Source organism: Engraulis encrasicolus, chromosome 18 (genome assembly GCF_034702125.1).
Source record: "Engraulis encrasicolus isolate BLACKSEA-1 chromosome 18, IST_EnEncr_1.0, whole genome shotgun sequence".
Taxonomy (NCBI): Eukaryota; Metazoa; Chordata; class Actinopteri; order Clupeiformes; family Engraulidae; genus Engraulis; species Engraulis encrasicolus.
This window is the reverse complement of record NC_085874.1, coordinates 19,371,358-19,386,787: the sequence shown is the minus strand read 5'-3', so window position 1 is coordinate 19,386,787 and position 15,430 is coordinate 19,371,358.

The window sequence follows — 15,430 nt, the reverse complement described above, 5'->3', positions numbered from 1 at the left end:
GAAGGATCTATGCTATGCAAATTGTGAAAATAGAATCTGCATATGATCATTCTTGAACTTAAATAGCCTAACCAACTGATATAAAGGGGCAAATGGGGTAAAATGTAACTTTTGGCTATGTAGCCTATACCCAATAATAAGTTACCTGACAACATGGCAAGTGAACCTGAAGTTATTAGGCTACTAGCCACAGTCAAATTTTACCCATGTTGGCTGGTTGGCAGGTGTCAGTAGGCTACAAGCCCTGCTAGTAGGCCATAACCCAGACGGAACTTTTTATATGACGCTCCTGCAGTGTGCTGTGGTGTAATATGACCGGTAGGGGTGACTAGTTGATTGGCTGGTGCGTTGAGGCCACCTAGTGGCAAAACGAATTTCCAACTCATTAATGTGAGATTTTACCACACCACAGCTCTTTTAGAACAGTGTTTCCCAACCTTTTTTGTCTTGAGTACCCCCTAAGCGTTTTCGGTGTGCCATGAGTACTCCCCAACTCAAGTTCTATATCGTTTTCTCTGTACCAATGTAACTAAGGTCCATACATTTGTGGAAAATACATTTTTCCAAGTACTCCCTGAAGTGTGCTCGCGTACCCCTAGTGGTACACGTACCCCTGGTTGGGAAACACTGTTTTAGAAGACCATAGGCCTAACTACCATGTTCATGCACTGCAGGCCCATATATTAAAGTTTTTCTCATTTGGTTTTGTACATTTCTCACAACAGACTATCTAAAGTTTCAAAAGTTTTTGGTCAATTGTGACTTCCTGGTGTTAGCTGTGCACATGATTAATTCAGTTTCTCATAGTTTTCAGGATATAGCAAATGATTCCGTCCACCATGGAATGGTTGTGTACAATTCTCAGCTTTTCTGTACGTTTTCAATTGCTTTTGTCATATCACTCAAAAAGCATTGTCACTGAATGCATGAAACTATCTCACCCCCCAAAACATTTAGGCCCTAGGTCATAGTATAAGTCTTGACATGCAAAATGATTTACCAAGCTGTCATAATGTGTTAAGCACTATTTCCATTGGATTTGTGTCTATAAATGTGATCTGAATTGCTAACTTGCTCGCAGGTAAATATTGACTCTCTCTAATCAAAAGCAGTAGAAGGGAAAGAGAAAACAATGCAATACAACAATAAGCACTGTACTGCATTACATTACTCTATGCCTCATGTGTGCCCTTTATAATTACGCTTGTTGGAACTGTATTTTATTCTTTATTAGAGCAAACATGTTGCCTTGGCACAAATGTGCCTTTTCGCATTCAAGAATTCCTGTTCAAGGCTAAGCGGAGGATTGCTGGACTGTGCGAGGACTTTATCTGTACCAGAACGATGGAATGCCCAAACACAACAGAGTTGCATCTCCACATGGCAGGCCAAGGCCTGTTCGTGTGTTTGTGTGTGTGTGTGTGTGTGAATGAATTCATCTCTATCTGGGTGAACGCCCCCCCTCCGTAGCGGGTAGAGATAATGTAACCAGGGACAATCCTTCAATAAATATGGCTTGGAGCTATTACAGGGGTTAGAACGAGTGGGGAAAATGGTAGCTGACGGTTCTCCCCATCCGCTCTCCAAGCCGGCTTGAAACTTAATTACTGATTCTCTGTGTCTTTCATTTCAGGTCTTTCATATTTACAAATGTTAAGGGTTTGAACCTAACACGCTCCACGCAAAATTACAACATTTCTGTAGAATTTCACAAGACAGTAGGCCTAAGTGCACTTTATACTGTATCAGTGTATTGTTTCAAATGTATTTTGCTTTACAGTTCTATATTTTTTTTCACATGGGCCTGCAAGACAAAGGGGTGGTAGAGGGCGCACTTTGACACCTCAACCAGAGTTGGCTTTTTTTTTCGATTTTGCAATGAGAAAGCCTTTCAATAAATATGTCATACTCTAAATGTATATCTAGTACGATCTTATCTGATCAATGTAATATAAAGTCGAATTTACCAATCTAAACAACATTTCCCTTCAGAAAACATCCTCAAGAGTGTACTAGTCAATTGACAACATGATACATTGATTTGACTAGCTTGTTCATACACTATGACACAATGACTAACCATTTTGCTGGCACTGACACGTTCATTGACACAAAAACTTCATTTACACTGCTCCCTTGGGGTGCTGTTTGGGGCTGCCTTGCACGGGTGAGGCATGAAGGCAATTTCATTGTGTGCTGTGCAGGGCTTGAAAACTAAATTATTTTTCAATCGTTCCGTTCTGAACGGTTCAGGTAGGCCTTTGTTTGACGTTTTCGTTCCTGAATTCGTTCCGCCACCAAAATTTCGTTCCTGAACCGGTTCGGAACGCAAAATATCGTTCGTTCTTATCGTTCCCAGAAGTGTTCTGTGGGCCTATCAAGTGTATTTTTATGGACTGTACCTTTATACCTAGAATAGGCGTACCCATTAGTATTTGCCCTTGATTTACACAGAAGCTACTCTATCCCCAGAAATAATAGGCTAAATCACAGGCGCCATCCAAAAACATTCAGAAGGGCTATCCCTCCCACATATAGCCTACAGACTTACTGTAGCCTATGAATAATTTCTTATCAAAAACCTTTCTGAGTACGTGCTAAACTCCTTACCTGGCTGTAAGTTTTATCCATATGGAGATCTTGCACTAATTCCTAACCTTGCATGGTGTAGCTGGTCTGTTGCTGACAAATATCTCCAATTTCCTGATTAACTCTACAGCACAAACACTTCAATGTATGCCTCAGGGTATGCTTTTGTGAGATTTTATAAAATATATAGAGAACGAAATAAATCGTTATTAACCGTTTTTGTGGATTTCAGAATAACGTTTCTGTTCAGGAACAGTTGAAGACCATTTCGTTTTCGTTTCTGTTTCTGCTCCTCATAAAATTGTGTAAGATTCCGTTCGTTCCCGTTTTCGGTTTTCGTTCCTTGAACCGGTTCGAAGCCCTGGTGCTGTGAGCACTGTGTGATGTATCCCAATGACAATGGGAGTTTCCCAGGTGGGCTGTCGCTTCACCACTGGTAGTAAAACAAATTGATAATATAGGCTCGTAACTTTCATGAAGATCATCATCTGGTATCAGATATATTTAAAGTGTTATAGCCTACTATTTCTTTTAGCTATTTAAGTCATTTTGATAATTTCCTTCCAATTTTCCGTGCCCCCCAAAGCAGTCCCAAGGGGATCCAGGTTCTAGTACAGTACACAGAGTCATTTCCCACTGCCTCCCCATCTCTCTCTTCCACTTACTTCCATTTTCCCTTCGCTGTCTATGTCGGCCTAAATAGCCCACGAATATGTCTTTTGAGAAAAGATTTCTGCAGATCTAAATGTTGCAACTTGCCAAACATTGTGACTTACTAGCCGCCTGTTGGGACAACTGGGATATTGTTTTCTGGTGTCATCCACTTGAACATGAATGAGCCTTTGTTTCAACTGAACTGCTGGTCTGTTCCTGCTAGCTTGAGTATGAGCAGGCCTGGTAGATCTATAGGGCTTCACTATCGCTGCTGGGCCTTGACATGGGCACCTTTTCTTTACATTCATCTTAAACCCATTTTAGCCTGGAGCGACACATACACTGCATTCAGGCTCTTGAGATTTTGGGTTCTTTTTTTTTTTTAAATGTGGGCATGTTAGAGCTGAATGAACAAATTGTAGTGCAGAATGAGGTCCCTAGCTTTTACTGTAGCCTAAATGCAACTTATTTCATGTGCTTTGGAGCCCCCTAGATGCCTGGGTATGGTACATATATAGGACCAGGTGTGTGTGTGTGTGTGTGTGTGTGTGTGTGTGTGTGTGTGTGTGTGTGTGTGTGTGTGTGTGTGTGTGTGTGTGTGTGTGTGTGTGTGTGGACAGGACTTTATTGGACAGGACAGTGTGAGAGGTGGACAGGAAGCGAATGGAGAGAGACAGGGAGGGGTCGGCAAATGACCCGGGCCGGGAATCGAAGTGCCCCACTGGTTGGCCACGGCAGAGCCTGTGGGGGGAGTATTCACCAGTGCTCTCCCCCATCCTCCTCCATGGCTGAGGTACCCTAAGTTGGGGAAAATGACAAAGGCTGCCAACACTTACAGTATGATGGACTTACAAAAGAAGGCTGCAGTAGGCTATATACAATACCCTATGCTATGTCTGAAACACGTAAGATTGTTGATGTCAGTCAACACTGTCATTAATTACATGACATGAAAAGAGGTCAAAGTAACAGAAATTCAATTAGCCTATTTAACGCGTTAATTTGCGGTGTTAATCTCCGGTCGTGGTGGGGGTCTCGCGATAATTCACCGCGAGACTTGGAAAGTCCAGCCCCTGTCTGTGCCCTCTTTCAGCTCACTGGAGTGCATTGCCTGCAAACTGCCCGGACCCATCCCCACCATCATCGCTTCCCTTTACCGCCCTCCTAAGCCACACAAAGAATTTTTAAACGAATTAGGCTCTCTTCTCACTCACCTCTCCACCCTCTCTCCTAATATAATTCTCCTTGGAGACTTCAATATCCATTTTGACAATTCCCATCACTCCCTTACTTGTGACTTTTCTTCTTGCCTAGATAGTTTTGGTTTCCAGCAATTCATTGATTTCCCCACCCATACTAAAGGACATACATTGGACTTAATCTGTTGCTCTGGTCTCTCCCCCTCCAACTGCTCAGCTGATGACCTCCACATATCTGACCACTTCCTTGTCTCCTTTAGTGTCACTCTCCACCTCTCCATCATCAAGACCCCTCGCCTTATCTCGTTCCGTAATATTAAGGACATTAACATTGATTCCCTTTCTACCTCTATTGAAACCATTCTGATTTCTAATAATCTCTCCTCCCCTGATGAACTAGTCACTCTGTATAACAATGGTCTTCACAATGTCCTTAATTGTTTTGCTCCTGTTAAAACCCGGTCTGTCACCTTTTCTCAAACTGCCCCCTGGTACACCCCTCAACTCCGGACCATGAAATCCAAAGGCAGACAACTTGAGCGCCTGTGCAAGAAAACTGGTCTCACTGTTCACAAAGAAATGTACCAAGCTCATATATCACTCTACAAGGACTGCATCTCTCGAACTAAGTCTGATTACTACTCCACTCTAATCTATGCCAATGAAGGCAACTCCAAAACCCTGTTCTCTGTGCTTAACAACATCCTTAAACCACCTGACTCTCTCCCTGCTCATATGTACTCAGTTGAGACTTGCAATTCATTACTGGACTTTTTTAATGAAAAAAATCCATAAGATCCACCAACATCTTATCTGCAACCCCTCTTTTCCCTCCCCCGCTGATCTCTTCCCCCTTCACCAGTTATTTTCTAGTTTTCATCTCCCGGACTCCTCTGAAATATCTGACCTCATCTCCAAATCCACGCCCTCCACCTGTCAGCTTGATCCCCTCCCCACAACTCTTGTCAAATCCTGCCTCCCCTCTCTCCTCCCATTCATCTCTGCCATCATCCACTCCTCACTCTCCACTGGTACTGTACCCTCTCTGTTCAAAGTTGCTGCTGTCACCCCTATACTAAAAAAACCTGGCTCTGATCCCTCTGACTACAACAACCTCCGCCCAATCTCCAACCTTCCGTTCATCTCCAAAATTCTAGAAAAAATTGTAGCTTCTCAACTCCATTCCCATCTAACTCTTAACTCCCTCTATGAGCACTTCCAGTCTGGTTTTCGCCCCCGACATAGCACAGAAACAGCCCTAGTTAAAATCACTAATGACCTGCTCATGGCTGCTGACTCTGGCCTACTCTCTATTGTCATTCTCCTTGACCTCAGTGCAGCCTTTGACACCATCTCGCATTCCATCCTTCTCCACAGACTCTCCTCAATTGGCATAAGTAACACACCCCTTGACTGGTTCCATTCTTATCTCTCTGGCCGTTCTCAATTTATTCAAATGAAGTCTTTTAAATCCAAGCCCTCCCCTGTCACCTCTGGTGTGCCTCAAGGTTCTGTTCTGGGGCCCCTCCTCTTCATCACCTACCTCCTTCCCCTTGGTAATATCTTCCGCAAATTCAATATTAATTTCCATTGCTATGCTGATGACACCCAGCTCTATTTATCTGGCAAACCCTCTGACACTCTCCCTCCCCCTTCCCTCACCACCTGTCTTTCTGAAATCAAATCCTGGTTCACCTCAAATTTTTTGAAACTGAATTCGAACAAAACTGAAGTCCTACTTATAGGCACCAAATCCACCTTATCCAAAGCAAATAGTTTCTCCTTCTCAATTGATAGCTCTCCTGTCTCCCCCTCCCCTCAAGTTAAGAGTTTGGGTGTCATGCTTGATGGCTCTCTATCCTTCCTCTCCCACATTAATAACATCACACGGTCTGCCTATTTCCACCTACGCAACATTAACCGTCTCCGCCCCTCTCTCACCTCCCATTCTACCTCCATCCTTATACACAGTCTTGTCACCTCTCGCATTGATTATTGTAATTCTCTCCTCTTTGGTCTCCCTCAAAAATCTCTCCACAAGCTCCAACTGGTCCAGAACTCAGCTGCCCGCATCATAACCAAAACCCCTTCCTGTCACCATATTACCCCTGCACTCCAACATCTCCACTGGCTCCCTATCAAATTTAGAATTCACTTTAAATACTTCTCCACACCTTCAAGGCTATCTACAATCTTGCCCCTCCTTATCTATCTAATCTTATTCATATTGCTATTCCCTCCCGCCCCCTCCGTTCCTCTTCCTCCATTCTCCTCTCTGTCCCTTCTGCCCGTCTCAGCACCATGGGGAACAGAGCTTTCAGTTGCTCTGCTCCTCAGCTGTGGAATGCGCTTCCCCCTGACATCCGCAACATTGAGTCTTTACCCCTGTTCAAATCAAGACTTAAAACTCATCTATTTCAATTAGCCTATTCTTTATGATTCTTTAACTGTATTTTGTTTTATTTTATTTTTATTTATTTTCTATATATTTATGTTTTGTTTACAATCTGTTTATCTGTCTTGTTTTATTTTGCCTCTCTCTGTCCTTGAGTTTTTTGAAAGGCGCTTTTAAATAAAATGAATTATTATTATTATTATTATAAAGTTGCAGCCCTAAACGGAATACAACTCCAAGTCAATCATACCTCTGTGATATCAGCCTGTCCAGCCAGGAAGCAACACTGACTGTGTATCAATTTGCCTACGGTTGTGCAGATTAGGGTATTAATCTTTCATTTTAAATGATTTTGCTGAATTAAGTTCCATATAATAACGTGCAGTACAATAGTGAACAAAAACCCATTGAGCAATATGTACTATGTACAGGGTGTAATGAAAAAGAGGACTGACACAAAGCCTAACTGGGACCAGAAAGAGCTGCCGGTTCTTTTTCGTAACACACTCTCAATATGACCAAAACCAGAACTGAGATCTTTTGCTGTCAGTTCACATTTAAAGAGGACCAAGTTTCGTTCACAATATGACAATATGAGAAAAATAACCTCAAGATGTTACTGCCCCCTACTGCAAACAAGCAGAATTACTCAGCTCCACAGTTACATCTAGTGCTGAGATTCACCTCTGTGTGCATTACAAGGTTGTTGTTACCAAACATACAGTAGATAGATAGATAGATAGATAGATAGATAGATAGATAGATAGATAGATAGATAGATAGGCCTAGTTAGTGAATGGAATGTTGAATTTGTCTGTTTAAAGTTGCATTCATGGTTGCCATTGTTTACTTTTGTGATGTCATCAATGACATAGGCTTCAAGTTTAGGCAAAGGACGCGCTCAACTTCTTGGAAAAACGAAAGTCTTTGGGTGCGCGATAAAAATGGATCAACTTAAGGAAGAAAAATCCGCACTCACAAACTGCGTCTCATTATTTATTTATATTACCACCATGTCCAAAAAGCGGACATGGTGGTAATATAAATAAATAATGAGACGCAGTTTGTGAGTGCGGATTTTTCTTCCTTAAATCAATGACATAGGCCTAATAGAATGTTCTGTGAATAAAGCCCAAGTTGATGTAGGCTGTTAAACACATTCACAAGACACCTCTGCAAAAGAAAACAATCTTTTCTGTAGTGCGGGTCATGAGAAAATTAGATAGTTGTTGAAGTGGTGCCCGTACAAGATGAAGAAAGGTCAGTGTATGGTATCTTTTCATTAGAATACAAAGCGTTTTCACATCGGTATTTAGACGATTTTAAATATTTGAATAAGGTTTTGTTCTCATTCTCATTGTTTATTTCTATAGCACATTTAAATACCAAATAGGACCACCGTTCTTTACAGTTAATATAAAAAGAATACAATTGATGATGGGCTAATAGAAAAATATTAAACGATAAAAAAATGTTTAAAACTGAATTGAAAAAAACATCAAATATAGTCTCTATATAAACAGTAGGCCTAAAGGCTCTAACTATCTAAGAGAGGAAAAAAAAGGATTATGATTTTTACGAGTGTGTTAGATCCAAATACGTAGATCCAATATATTCTGACATATTTTCAGGTTCAGAAGAGCCTGTCCAGGATGAGTCTGGACCAAAACAGTCTGATGGCTTCAACACACCTCTTCATCCTTCCATTCAGGAGTACATTTTCAATTTGAATGAGGAGTGAGTTGTGCTCACATGCTACCTCAGTCATGACTGTATTTTATGATTATTATGCTACATGCTGCTCAATGTTGGTTTCAATGTTATGTTACTATTATTAAGGAGAGAGAGGGTCTTCTGTTAAAAATCTTCTAATATATATATATAATGTATAATGTATTTATATAATGTATTTTCTGTCATAGGGATTGGAAGGATTTCATCAGCATGATAGACTGTCAAGTGAGTATTACTGTGTCACGCTTATGATGTAGGCCTACATTCTGAAGTTGATATTGCAATATGTGATTGCGAATTCAAGGCGAAACTTCTTTTGCTACCCACGCTACCAGGCAGCGTAGTTCGCTCTTGGTCTGGACACGGCATAAGANTGCAGGCTCTTCCACCTCAGTTAGGAGCTCTGGATGTCCTGCAAGCCAGGGGAGGATGCTCCGTTTGAAAGTTTCCCTGGCAGCCTTATGGAAGACTATGATGGCATGGCGTCCTTCCTGTGCCTCACCCATTGCTACCACTGCGCTGTGTTCCTCTGTGACTGACCATCGTTCTGACAGTGCTGAGCGGAGGACCTCCGATCTGCCTGAAGTTGATTCCGTGGCGCCGCATGGGGGCGAGTGTTGTGACCCAGCAAGCACTGAGGGGATGGTGGACAGAGTGCTTTCAAGTGAAGGCCTTGACGGCATCGCCAGACACCTGGTTGATGAGATGCAGGGTATCCTGCAGCAGAGTAGCCAATCTGTGACACCATCGGCTTCTGGCAGAAGCACCCCGCTATCTCAGCCTCCTCAGATGGTGTACTCTTATGCAGGAGCAGCTATAGAGGATTTTTGTTCAAGCCATTATTACCGTTTCTGGTGGCTGATAGTGCTCCTTTGGATGGACCGAGACGGGCAGACTACCCTGCCACTGATGAAGTAGGTGAACTCCCAGCCACAGCAGAGAACAAGGAAACAGCATCTTCTCACAGCAAGGACCAAAGCACTAGAATTGCCAGCTGTGAACCGGACATGGAAGCGCAGGAAGACTCCGTGTCCCAGAAGCGCCGCAGCATGATCAGCTTCTTCACCAATCTGATGGTCCACGAACTGATGGTCATGCTTCAGAAGGAGTCAGCAGTGAAGGAATGGAGCAATGATCAGAAGGGAATAATGTGTGAAGGTCTGATAGACAAAGTCTTGTCAGAGTTCAGTGGAGCCTCTGGAGCTCCGAACAGCCATGAACATCTGAACAACAACATCAAGATCCAGAGCATTTACAGGATAATGGATAAGCTCCTGCTGAAGGAGTCTGGCTCCGAAGACATCCAGCAGAAGGCAGTGAAACTAGAGGACGGCTCATTTCATAACAGCTTTCTGACGAAGTTGAAAGAACTGTTGCATAAGAAGAATAACAAAGAAGTCACTGACGCCCCTCCAACTTCACTGAGAGCTTCATCTTCACCTGGATCTGTGCCTGAAGGTACAGGTGCTCAAAAAGCAGGGAGGTTCTCCAGATTTCAGCTCAAGGTAAGAAAAGACTGGCGATCATGCAAAGTTATTTTAATTGCAAACAGTTTTATGAGTTTTAGTCCCCCAATTCGACAGTGACATTGGATTCATGAGCAACTTTCTCTCACTTGTCCTACACTGTAAAAGATTGTCGTGATTTCACATTAGAATTCTACATCAAGAAGATGTATATACCAGTTTACTATTCACTGCTGTAATGTGCAATGCATTGTGGGATATCATATAGAGTACAATTCACAATTGTAAATGTACAGCAGCACATAATACTTTTTACATCATACTGTTGTAAAGATCTGTTTTGTCAGGGCTGCTGTCCTAATGCAAATGTATGCAAAGCCACATGCAGAAATTATGGAGCTCAGGTCACATTCTGATTGGATGCTTTTAAAACATGCATACAGGCCTGATAGAGGTGGAGAGGATTTGAACTGATTTGAACTCTTCAATCGCACACACCTGGTCATGAGCAAGGAGGTAGACATAGGAGGGTTTACAGACATCATCGGAGCGTAGTACGGAATGATAGCAAGGGGAGTCCAATTTTCTTCTTCCATGGTCAAATTGGAAGCATGGTTAAGTGTGGAACAGGTCATAGGATACAATAGTGAATGTTTGTCACCTGTCCTTAATTATCCCCCCCAATTAATGCTGACCGACAGCTGCAGTAAATTTGGCCACAAACTGAGCACTGACAACCGGATATTCTCTTTCGACCAAATTTGTGGAGTACAAATTTTGTCCATCATGGCATCGCACACACTGACCATGTGCACCATGTCATTAAGCATAAATGTATGGCATTAAAGCAACACCTTATACTACGAAGACAATAGGAGCCAATTTGGATTGGAGCCAATTTTGGTCCCCTAGGGGAAATTCTTTCTCTGCATTTATCCCATTTGGGCAAGTGAATCACATTGAAGTACACACACTAGTCAGTAGCAGTGGGCTGCCTGCTGAGTGGCGCCCGGGGAGCTGTGTGGGGGTTAGGTGCCTTGCTCAAGGGCACTTCAGCTGCGGTCCGGTCGGGCATTGAACCGGGAACCCTTTGGTTGCCAGCCCACTGAGCCACGACTGCCCCCAACTACTACACTGTGGCCAATGCATTTTCCATTGACTTACCCAATCTACCTTCTTTGGTCATGAGCCAGCTGATTGTAAATGACGTCCAGGTGCGCTAATTTCAGCTCAGTGCAATTCAAAACGGGCTTCTCTCTGCTAAAAGAGCATGGGAGAGGCCAATGATGGTTTGTCCATTTATACAGACGATGGGCATAAACGATGCTCAGGTGTGGCAGCCCCCCTGTGGTTCAATTTGGCTTTTTGATGGCTTCGGCAACAGAATATATCTCAAAATCCCATGAGAAGGAATGGAATGGCCCAGGACCATTATTTTCAAAGACTGTATGTTGTGAAGTTTCCAGTGTGTGCGTTGGAAGAACGCAACAATTAGCTGGCAACTTGTTGCCAGCAATTTGGTGTAATTTTACAACAATTAGCTGGCAACTTTTTATTGCCAGCAATTTGCTTTAATTTTACTTCAATGAGCTGGCAACTTTTCACCAGCAATTTAATTTAATTTCACACCAATGAGCTGGCAACTTTTTTGCCAGCAAATTTGTTGTAATTTTACAACAATTAGCTGGCAACTTTTTATTGCATGCAATTTGCTTTAATTTTACTTCAATGAGCTGGCAACTTTTCACCAGCAATTTAATTTAATTTCACACCAATGAGCTGGCAACTTTTTTGCCAGCAAATTTGTTGTAATTTTACAACAATTAGCTGGCAACATTTTATTGCCAGCAATTTGCTTTAATTTTACTTCAATGAGCTGGCAACTTTTCACCAGCAATTTAATTTAATTTCACACCAATGAGCTGGCAACTTTTTTGCCAGCAAATTTGTTGTAATTTTACAACAATTAGCTGGTAACTTTTCACCAGCACTTCAACTCAACTTCACCTTACTGGTGCAATGTGCAATTAATGAAGATTGGCCAACAGGCTGGCCCACTTGAGCCATGAAACTTCCCACACATTAAAAGGACAGGTGTTTCAGTTATTTTGTCCAACCACTGTGTAGACAATTCCACATATATATGGAATGTTTACTTATAAACATGGATCAGAATGAAAACTTTTTGGAACTGAAGTTTTGATATGTGCATTAAACAAGGGCCAAAACCAATCCATTTAAGAATATCCTTATACTTTTTTAAACACTATCTTAGAAGGAGCCCAGTCTGTTTTTAAACTGTAGTTCTAGAGCAGGAGCATCAATGAATGGAACATTCTAGGAACTTGTTAGCTTTTTGATACAGATCTCTCTTGTTACTCTGTTGTCACACTCTATACCTAACCAATCTGTCAATTAGTGCCTTGCCTCACTTTATTACTTATTAACTTACTTTCATGCTGTGATTCAATGATTGCCAGCACCTGCCCAATGCCTGATTACTCTGGTCACATGGTTCACTTGCCCCGCTATATAAACCTGGACTGTCACACTGCTTTGGTTGCTTGTCTGAATGGCACAGCATAGCGCCTGACTCACTGGCGCTCACTGGTACTGGCAATCAATTGATTAGCCGACTAGATGAGTGGTTGGTTTGTTGACAGGGTGGCTGACAGCATAGTGCCAGTTAACCAGCTAGCTGCCTGGCAGGTTGACTGACAGCCTGTCCGCCTGGTCAGTTGACTGGCTTGCTGCCTTGCTTGTTGACTGACCAGCTGCCTGTCCGGTTGACTGGCTGCCTGGCTGGTTTAGCCAGGCAGCCAGTGAATCGGACAGGCAGCTGGTCAGTCAACCAGCCAGTCTGTCAAGGCCAGTTGGCTACCTGGCCGGTTAACTGGTTGGCTGCCTGACAGGTTAACTGGTTGGGTTGTTTCATCTTTTGAGAGCCATCTTATAGCATAGCATGTTTTATGGTGTTTTTTGCATAATATTAAATTTAGGCCACTTGATTGGATTGACAAATGCATATCCATACAGTCCTTATTGTGACTGTTTTTGAACCCCCCTTTGAGATGACTTGATAAATGAAAGTCCTCTTGAGGAAACTATCACTGTCACTGTGACAGCACTATGCTGAGTGATTTATTATTTGTGCCTCACCCATGCAAGGCTGAACTTGTAGACGTATATGCTTAGAGCAGAGTGGCATTATGGTACCATGCTATCTCAGTCATGGTGGAGGATGGGGACGATACTATGTTGAAGGCATCTCAGACATGGAGGCGGGCAGCGGGGGTGGAGGCGGGAGGAGGCGGGCGGATGAGGGGGCAGGACATGTGCCATGGTCAGAGTAGTTTTGAAAACGGAACAGTGTTGTAATTTTAAACGACTTGCTGGCAACTGTTTTTTTTCTGCAATTTGTTGTAAATTTAAAACAATTTGCTGGCAATTATTCCCCATCAATTAGCTGTAAATTTCAGCTTGAAATCTTTTACAGTGTAGGTTCTAAAGAGACGTAGCACAAAAGTGTCTCCCGTCAGTGCCATGTCTGACATGGGTAGGGTTTGTTTTTATGATCTCTTTGGTGGTTTCCTCTGCTTATGTTTTCTAATTTTATGTGAAGCAAATTTAATTGCACTTGTGCTGGAAGTTGGCTGAGGGATGCTTTGTGCCGAAAGAGGAGGGGTCATCCACAATCTCCCAGTTCAGGACGATCTCTCTTCTGAACGTAGAGTGTAAGATCTTTTTCTCTGTTCTGGCACGAAGAATCACCACCTACATGATGCAGAACCACTATATCAACCCTTCCATTCAAAAAGGTGGAATCCCAGGCTTTTCGGGCTGTCTGGAACACACCTCGATGATTACCCAACTGATCCAAGAGGCAAAACGGAAGAAAAGCGACCTAACAGTCGTCTGGCTAGACCTAGCCAATGCGTATGGGTCAATTCCACATGATCTCATCCAGGAAGGACTTGACCATTATTACATCCCTGTGGCAATCCGAGACTTAATTACCAACTACCTTGCTGGGTTTCGACTCAGATTTAAATCGGCACTCTTTACTACCAACTGGCTGGACCTCCAAAAGGGGATTCCAACAGGGTGCACCATCTCCCCCATCTTGTTCACTATGGGCATGAACATACTGCTAATCGCTGCGGAAGGCATAACCCGGTGCCCTAGATTGGAATCTGGTGTTGTGCAGCCAGTACTGCGAGCGTTTATGGACGACATCACAGTGACTGCTGTGACGCACGTCCAAGCAAGATGGGTGCTGGATACATTGCGCAGCGTTGCCTCCTGGGCAGGGATGCTGTTCATGGCCAGGAAGTCCAGGAGCATGGTTATCAAGAAGGGTAGAGTCACCGCACTGATTCTTGAGAAAGTGGCTAAAACAGGTTGCAATGTTGACAGAAAAAAACAAAGTGAATTACAAAATTATATGGTATATCCTCGTAGACTAAGGTCTTGGCTTTTCAGAAATGCACAAGGCCAATCTCCCCATTATGTATTTTTTTCAGAAATCAGGCTTTTCTCCGATCATACCTTGTTTTTTGTCAACACCGTCAGACACAATTAAAAGTTATTAAAATTGTATTGATTTGGTTGCATATGTATCTGGAGTTTTTAAGTGTTTATGTGTATTTTTTGGTTCACACATATGCCTTTAAATGTTGAAAATTCACTTTTGTTCTATTTTAATACTGTTTCATGTGTTCTAATTTTAAAATATGTACCGTCATACGATGCTTACTTAACGCCTAAATAGAACAAACAATTTTTTGTAATTTCACAAATATTTGTGTAGGCTTAAATTGGCTATTACTTTGATATTTCAACAACTCCTAAGGAAAATGTTGTAAGCACATTCCTTTAAAATGTCCAAAACTCCTTCTTACGGTGGTGACTTAAGAACTGACGGTGGTGACAGTAATCTGAGAGTGGTGAAAGTGGCCTAATTAGTACCTGCATTTAGCAAAATAAATAGCCCTCTCAAGTCAATGGCATCTTGCATAAACACTTTATTTTTGTGTGTGCACAGTATGAGCATGTGTTTTTACTTCATTAGTTAGATTATCTAGGAAGTAAGCCACTGGTTGTTGAACATGTGGTAAAAAGAGCTTTTAAGTTGTTCAAATCCAAAATATAGAGGTGTATTATCATAGATGTAGGTCTTGCCTGTGCAGTGAATGCATGCATCCCCATGTTTTAACATTTTTCATAAAATGGGCTCTTTCTTGTTTTGTCAACAGCGGCAGACAGAATTAGAAGTAAAAACACATGTTTACTGTATTAAAGTGAATTACTTTAACAATTCAACATAACTGTAGATACTTATTGTATGCATATTCTTAAAACATGTCAAAAACACGTAAAACATGTGTTTTTTG